We start from the raw sequence: 9,196 nt of genomic DNA, 5'->3' as shown, positions 1-9,196 counted from the left end.
TAAATTTTGGTCAATGACATGAGACAAAGTATATGTGAACTGCTGTATGAAAAGTGAATTTACTCTGTAAATCTTCACCCAAATCAAAATAAAATTTAAAAAAAAAAAAGAATCATGGAGCTGGTTCAGGACTGGGTGTGTTTTGCTCTGCTGTGCATAGGGTGACTATGAGTCAGAGATGACTTGATGGCACCTAACAACAACAACATGCGCATCAAAGGACTTTTCCAAAACAGTAAAAAGAGAACATACATATTGGGAAAAAATATTTGGCAGTGACATATGCAACAAAGGTCTTACCTCTAAAATTTATAGAAAACAACACATCAACATCAAAAAGACAAAAAAATCTTTTTAAAACATGGGCAGAGGACATGAATCAATAGTTCTTCAAATAAGATATTCAGACAGCCAACAAACAAAGAAATGCTCATAATCCTTAGCCATTTTAGAAATGCAAATCAAGACAACAATGAGATATCATCTCACCCTTGTAATAATAGCAAAGTTCAGCCAGTCAGAATACATCAACTTGATGAGGGTAGAGAGACTGGAACACTTATATACTGCTTGTGAGATTGTAAAATGTTGAGACCACTGTGGAAAATGGCATGGTGCCTCTCTAAAAATTTGGAAATAGAAATACCATTTGATCCACCAATCTCACTACTAGGTATATCTCTTAAATAACTGAAAGTCAGGACATGAACAGATGTATGCACACCCATGTTTATTGCAGCACTATTCACAATAGTAAAGAGATGGAAACAACCAAAGTGCCTATCATTAGATAAATGGATAAACAAATTGTAGCACATACACACAATGATACTATGCAATATCAAAGAATTATGAAGAATCTGTGAAACACCCCATAACATGGATGAACTTGGAGTATATTATGCTGAGTCAAATAATTCAATAACAAAATGACAAATATTTCATGAGTCCACTATTACAGAAACCCAAGGAAAGATCTACACACAGAAAGAAATATTCTTTGATGGTTACCAGGGGTGGGAGAGTAGGGGAGGAAAAATTACTAAATAAGTAAGAAACACATATAAATATGGGTCATAGGAAAGGTGATGCACAAATAATAAGTGACCAGCACAATATCACTAACTAAAAGGTACACAGAAGACAGAGAGGTGCAGAAGAGTTACAGACTCTTAAAAAGGGAAGCACTATCACATACATAATCCTGCATTATCAGTAATAACAAATGTTAATCTATGAGTGGATACATAGGTAGACAGATAAGATGATCAGGAATGGGTAAGCAGACAAAAATATATAGGTTTGGCAGATTATATTTCTACATGAGTGTATGTATGAGCTGTAAAAATGTCCATGTACATAGTAGAACTAATGGGGCAAAAATATGAAAACTTAGCCATAACCAAACACCTTGAAAGCATAGGTCACTGGGCCTATCAGCTCAGTACAATAATCATAGGGAACATCAAGGTCAACTGACATTATATAATCCACAAAGACATTGTTCTACATCCTGCTTTGGTGAGTAATGACTGAGGTCTTAAAAGCTTGTGAAAAGCCTTCTAGGGTGCAGCTATTGATCTCTTTTTGTCCGGAGCAAAAAAGAGTGAAGAAAATCAAAGACACATAAAAACAATTAGTCCAAGGCTCTAGTAGACAATGTGAACCTCAGCCTCCAGGACCCTTAGACCAGAAGAACTAGATGACACCTGTCTACTACTGCCAACCACTCTGAAAGGGATCAAAATAGGTGATCATGGATACAGCAGGAGGAAAATGTGGAACGAATCTCAAAATAGCAAAAAAAAAGTATCAGGCATAGGGGTCTTATAGAGACCAGTAGAACACTAAGACGATGGCCTTTACTCACTCTTCAGTCCTACAAGTGAACTCACCCTTGTGGTTTGACTTTCAGCCAAACAATAGACAGTCCTAAGAGGTAAAAAAAAATATACCATACCTAGAAGGTATACCCTTCTTAGAATAACTAAACATAAAAGATCAGAAAGGTAGCATTTACCCAGGGGTAAATCCCAGAAGGCAGGAATGGATAGAAAAGAAGAACAAAAGGAAATAAATGGTAACCACAGGAAGGCAGAGGGAAGAGTGTTGTTATGTTGTGGGGATTGTAATCAATGTCACGAAACAAAATATGTATCAACTATGGAATAGAAAAACAATTTGCTCTGTAAACTTCCCCCCAAATCGCAATAAAAGTTAATAATAATTATAATGAAGATTGTTATGAAATGTGAAACGATGTGTTATCTTAACATGAAAGAATTTATTTTAATAAGTTGGTTTTGTGGAGATGAAGATATACTTAATTATCAGCTATGCAAAAATTTTCATCTAAACATTCTCTATTGTGTTGTTGTTAGGTGCTGTCGAGTCATCTCCAACTCATAACAACCCTATGCACAGCAGAATGAAATACTTCTTCGTTAAAGGGCAAATGTTTACTCCTTTACTAAATGTATAGTAATTTTATAAATGCAGACATTTTATAAAAAGCCACATATTTTATACCTACACTTGCAAATAAAAAGCAATTGATATAAGTCTATTTTTTTTACTAATTTAATTATTCCTATTGTATTTTTCCAAACGTGAAATTACAACTCATTTTATGATAACTCATTTTTATAATTCAAACTAAATAAAATTTTCCTTGGTAGAAACAGGTATGTGATTTCTTTGACACTAAAAAGAAATCTGCAATTTAATTTAGCAAAAATTGAAATTTAAATGCCAATAAATTATGACAAAAATAAAAGAACAAATAATGTATAAATATTTTGTTTTCTGTAGTTTCAAAACTATATTTTCTCATTCTTACTTTAGTTATGTTTTAATTTCTCTAATTTGACATGTACTCTTTAATTATGTACAGTATACTTTATCTAGATTTGGCATTTAACTGCTAGCCAGAAGGCTGGAGGTTCAAACCCACCAGCCACTCCTCGGAAGGAAGGTTGGGCAATCTACTCCCGTAGTGATACTGCCTTGGAAAGTGAAGGAGGGGTCGCTATGAATCAGGACTGACTCCACAGCAGTGAGTTTGGTTTTTCGGTTTGTGGATTAGGAGTAAGAAAACCAGTTTCCCCTCTGCTTCTGTCATCTATATTCACATCTGGAATTGATCATTTTATCTTTTTATCTCATTTGAGTTTCTTTAGACACAAAGCAACGAAAATGACACTGGACTATTTCAACCTAACCTTTATTGAGGAAGGAAACATTATCCAGTCTTAGATGTTGTTGTTGTTGTTGTTATGTGCTGTCGAGTTGAACCGACTCATAGAGACCCCTCCTTGGGTTTCCAAGGCAGTATCACTACAGAAGTGGATTGCCCCATCTTCCTTCTGAGGAGTGGCTGGTGGGTTTGAACAGTCAGCCTTCTGATTAACAGTCAAGTGTCTTAGGCATTATGCTACCAGATCTCCCAGAGTCTTAGATGAGCGGTACAAAATTTTCATACACAATACCAAACCAAACCAAACTCACTGTCGACAAGTTAAATTCAACTCATAGCTATGCTTCCTTGGGTTTCCAAAGCAGTATCACTATGGAAGTAGATTGCCCAATCTTCTTTTGGAGGACTGGCTGGTGGGTTTGAACCACCAGCCTCCTGGTTAGCAGTCAAATGCGTTAGGCACTATGTTAATAAAATACATATAATCACTGCTAATATGTCCATATCCATGATTTTATTCTGAGATGAGGAAAGAGATTAGATTGTAGAATGTTCTTTTGAAACAAGAATAGTAAGATTTTGTCTCTCCTACTTTGATTATGCTGTCAGAGGTATCATTCCCTGGAGAAGGATATCATGCTTGGTAAAGTGGAGTGTCAGTGGAAAAGGGGAAGACTCTCAACAAGATTAATTGATACAGTGGCTGCAAAGATGGGCTCAAGCATTGTAGTGAGGATGGCAGTGTTTTTTTCTGTTGTTCATGGGGTCACTGTGAATCAGAACTGATTCTATGCACCTACTAACAACAATGGTTGTACAAATCTGTGATTATACTAATTATCATTGAATGATGCACTTTACATGGGTGCATGTTAATATATGTGAAGTAAAATAATTTACACATAAAGACACACAAAAAAAAAAGACAGGAAAACAGTGACAAAAAGCAGGAAACAAAAATCACAGGAAATCCAAATACTGAAGTTATTACCCCAATCTGTCATGACAAGATGGAAAATTTAGTCAGTAACTTACACAACAATTAAATGGAAATTCTATTACTTGAAAACTGTAACTGAAATGTAAAACTGTATTAAGTAGATATAAGTGCAGATTACATACACTGAAATAAATGAACTAGAAAATTATTAATGACTAATATCGTGAACTGAAGTGTTCAGAAAGAATAGAGAATGGAGAATACAGAACATACAGTAAAAGACATGGGAGACACCAGGAAAAGGTAAAGTACACTTTTAATTGCAGTCTTGGAAGGAGAGGATAGAGAGAAAAGACCAAAGGCAATATTCAAAGAGATAATGGCTGAGAGTTTTCTAAGTTCAACAAAAGACGTCAAGCATATATTCAAGAGGTACTGTGAACACAAAGAAGATGATACAGAAATCATGCCAAGGCACATTATAGGAAATGTTAAAAAGTAAAGAAAATGAGAAAATATAAAAACCACCAGGGAAATAATGATGAATTACCTTTAAAATAGCAACCTAAGGTTTGGCATATCAATGGAAAACAATGGAAGCCAGAACAAAATTAAAGAATATCATCAACATATAAAAGGAAATTGTGAATAAAATCTTTAAATATAGAAAATATTTTTTTAAAAAAATAACACTTGAAGAACATGCATATCCATGGAATTATCAGCAAATCTTAGCTAAAATAAATGAGTATTTTTTTTAAAAAAAAAGAAAGAACAATGTTGTTGTTGTTATGTGCTGTCGAGTTGAACCAACTCATAGCAACCCCTCATTGGGTTTCCGAGACAGTATCACTACGGAAGTAGATTGCCCAATCTTCCTTCCAAGGAGTGGCTGGTGGGTTTGAACAGCCAGCCTTCTGGTTAACAGTCAAGTGCCTTAGGCACTATGCTACCAGAGCTCCTAAAAGAACAATAATCTCAGATTTAAACAACAACAACAAAAAATGCAATGATAAATGAAGTGTAAATTAATACTTATTAATCTAAGTAAGTATTGATTGTGTGAAATAATGATAACCCCTTCTGTGGGTCTGAACAACACAACCTTCTGGTTAGCAGTCACATACCTTAGGCACTGCACCACCAGGGCTCCTTTAATAACCTCTTACTGCTATTTAAAATGTAGAGAAAATTAAAATAGAACAATAACACAAAAGTCTAGTTTTCAGAAAAATTTACATTTTTCAGAATGTGATAAAACATTAATTTATATTATACTTAAAAAATGAAAGATGTGCTGTATTCTGTAGGACTCTAGAACAACCTCTAAAACAATATTAATCAATGTCTGGTAAACTAATAGATGAGGAAATACAGTAATAATAGAAATTAATACTTCACAAAAGATAAAGCATTGGGAGAAAAAGAAACATAGAAAAGCTATAGCAACATAAAACCAAATTATAAATATACATTTAAATAAAAATATATCAATTAAACATAAGTGTACTAAATCTTAAACAAATTAAAGACTATGAATGCCAAACAAGACATACAACTGAAGTCTAACAACCTACTGCTTACAAATGATATACCTTATAGAAAGGTTGAAAGAAAGATAATTGAAAAATATATACTAATGAAATACTAATCAGAAAAATGTGAAACTACCATAATATCTGACAATCATGTTGTTGTTATTATGTGCTGTCAAGTCGGACCCGACTCACAGTGACCCCTCCTTGGGTTTCTGAGGCAGTACTACTACGGAAGTAGATTGCCTCATCTTCCTTTCCTGGTTAGCAGTCAAGTGCTTTAGGCACTATGCTACCAGAGCTCCTGATAGGCAAACATATAAAGAGGCATATCCTGATAACGAATGTTCAATCGATCAAGATTTTTTTTTTTTGACATGGGTCAATGCATTCTTTTTTTTTTTTTTTTTCAGTGTTCCCTCCACTCCCTTCCCACTCCTGGCAACCAACAAAGAAAATTTCCTTCCATATATAAACCTTTCCCTGACCCTCCACAACAATGAACTAATACTATATTTATTCTTTTGTGACTGACTTATTTCACTCAACATAATGTCCTCCAAGTTCATTCATGTTACGTGGTGTTTTGCTGACTCTAAATTATTCTTCAGTGTTGCATATTGTTCCATTGTGTGTATGTTAATCAGGGTGTTTTAACATTCCAATGTTACATGCTTATATTACAAACAGACAACAATATATTAAATGAATTCAATATTTGAAAAACACAACTACCAAATTTAATGTATTTGACAAGTTTCTAACACTGTACACATAAAATAGTTATAAGATAGACATTCTTTTCAAGTATGAAGAAAAAAAATAATAAAAATTGGTTATATTTGGAAACACAAAACAAATCTCAACAAATTTAGAAGGATACCACTCATCTGTCAGTTTGTTGTACTGTGGTGGCTTGCAGGTTTCAGTAAGACTGGAAGCTGTACCACTGGTATTTCAATACTATCAGGGTCACCCATGGTGTACAGGTTTCAGAGGAGCTTCCAAACTAAAATAGACTAAGAAAGAAGATCTGATAATCTGCTTCAGAAAAAAAAAAAATTGCTAAAGAAAACCTGATGAATAGTAGCAAAACATTGTCTGATATAATGCCAGAGGATGATCCCCCTCAGGTAAGAAGTCATTCAAAATGTGGTTAAGGAAAAGCTGCCTCCTCAAAGTAGCCTTGACTTTAGTGATGTTCCTTCATTTGCTAATGTGGCGTTACTGAAAATGAGAACAAATGGCTGCAAACATCCATTAATAATTGGAATATAGAATGTATGATGTATGAATCTGGGAAAATTAGAAGTCAACATATATGAAATAAAACACATAAAGATCAGTATTCTAAGCATTAGTGAGTTCAAATGGACTGGTATCAGCCATTTAAAATTGGAAAATGATATGGTCTACTATTCTGGGACAATGTGTCGCTGCTATTCATAAGATTTTCCAAGAGGCCATTTTTTTCAGAAGTGGATGGTCCCATCCTTCTTCCCAGTCTATATTAGTCTAGAAGCTCCTTTGAAACCTGTCTACTATGAGTAACCTTGCTGGTATTTGAAATATTGGTGGCATAGCTTCCAGTATCATCACAACACACAAGCCACTACAGTATGACAAACTGACAAATGAGTAGTGGATATTTCGTAGACATCCACCTGGCCAAACAATTGAAAGAGATACATATGTATGCACATTCCAAAGAAAAGTAAGCCAACAGAATGTGGGAATTATCTAACAGTATCATTAATATCACATACAAGTAAAATTTTGCTGAAGAAAATTTAAAAATGGTTGCAGCAGTCTATTGACAAGGAACTTCGAGAAATTCAAGCTGGATTCAGAAGAGGTCATGGAATGAAGGGTATAGTTGCTGATGTCAGATGGATCTTGGCTGAAAGCAAAGAATACCAGATATATGCTTACCTGTGTTTTATCAATTATGGAAAGGCATTTGACTTTGTGGATGATGTGATAGTTGGAGCTGTGTGTCAACTTGGCTGGACCACAACACTGTGTGGTTTAAGCAATTGTGATGTGGGTTGTTCCCATGATGGGATCAGAGGTATATGTTTTGAAAAGCCAATTGGTTGAAAGGGAGTTTCCCTAGTTCTGGCCTGCTTCTAGTATATTATGGACATCCTAGGAAAGGAGATTCTTCTGTGGATCGAGATTCTGTTGTGCTGCCTACAACTATCCATGAATGAACAATCCACCATTCGGCCTGGAGATCTTGGATTTGTCATTCTTTAGAGTCAACAGCCAGTATATTGCCTGCCAACCTTGAGCTGGTCAGTCCCTGCAGCTGCGTGAGCCAGAAAAAGCCTCCAGCTTGATGTTTGATCCAGGAACTTTGAACTTGCCAGCTTCCATAAGTGTATGAGCCATTTTCCTAAGATAAATTTCTGTTTCTATATATAAGCTTTACTGGTTTTTCTTCTCTAGAGAATCCAGTCTAACACAAATAACAGATTATAGATAACATTGTGAAAAATGGGATTTCAGGAGCACTTCATTGTGCTCATGAGGAATCTGTACATAGACCAAGAGGTAGTCATTGAAACAGAACAAGGGGATACTATGTGGTTTAAAATTAAGAAAAATGTATGTCAAGGTTGTATTCTTTCTCCATATTTATTCAATCAGTATGCTGTAATCTGAGAACATAGACTATTTGAAGAAGTGTGCAAATCAGGTTTGGAGAAAGATTCATTAACAAGCTGTGATATGCAAATGACACAACCTTACTGGCTGAAAGTGAAGAAAACTTTAAGCATGTACTGATGAAGATCAAAGAATATAGCCTTCCATATGGATTACACCTCAATGTAAAGAAAACAAAAATCTTCACAACTAGACCAGTAGACCAGTAAACAGCATCATGATAAGTAGAGAAAATATTGAAATTGTCAATGATTCCCTTTTACTTGGATCCACAATCAATCCCCATGGAAGCAGCAGTCAAGAAATGAAATGACATAATGCATTGGGCAACTCTACTACAAAAGACTACTTTATAGTTTTTAAAAGCAAAGATGTCACTTTGAACACTAAGATGTGCCTGAGCCAAGGTGTGGTATTTTCAATAGCCTCATTTGCATGTGAAACCTGGACACTGAATAAGAAATACTAAAGAAAAATTGATGTCTTTGAATTATGATATTGGTGAAGAATATTGAATATATCATGGATTTCCAGAAGTATAAACAAATCTCTCCTGAAGATTGCAGAACCTTCAGGGAGGATGGCAAGACTTTGTCTTCCATATTTTGGATGTGTTGTCAGGAAGGACTAGTTCCTGGAGAAAGACATCATGAGTGGTCTAGATGTAGTTATTCCCCATGGTGAGATTGGTAATTAACTCCATGGTGAAATCTATTGGTTGTTGTTGTTGTTGTTGCTGTTTGCCGTCAAGTCAAACCCGACTCATAGTGACCCCTCCTTGGGTTTCCGAGGCAGTATCACTACAGAAGTAGGATTGCCCAACCTTCCTTCCGAGGAGTGGCTGGTGGGTTTGAA

The sequence above is a fragment of the Orycteropus afer genome, unplaced genomic scaffold (assembly GCF_000298275.1).
Source record: "Orycteropus afer afer isolate SDZICR_OR568_19922 unplaced genomic scaffold, OryAfe1.0 scaffold00046, whole genome shotgun sequence".
NCBI lineage: Eukaryota > Metazoa > Chordata > Mammalia > Tubulidentata > Orycteropodidae > Orycteropus > Orycteropus afer.
This window is presented reverse-complemented; position numbering follows the sequence as displayed.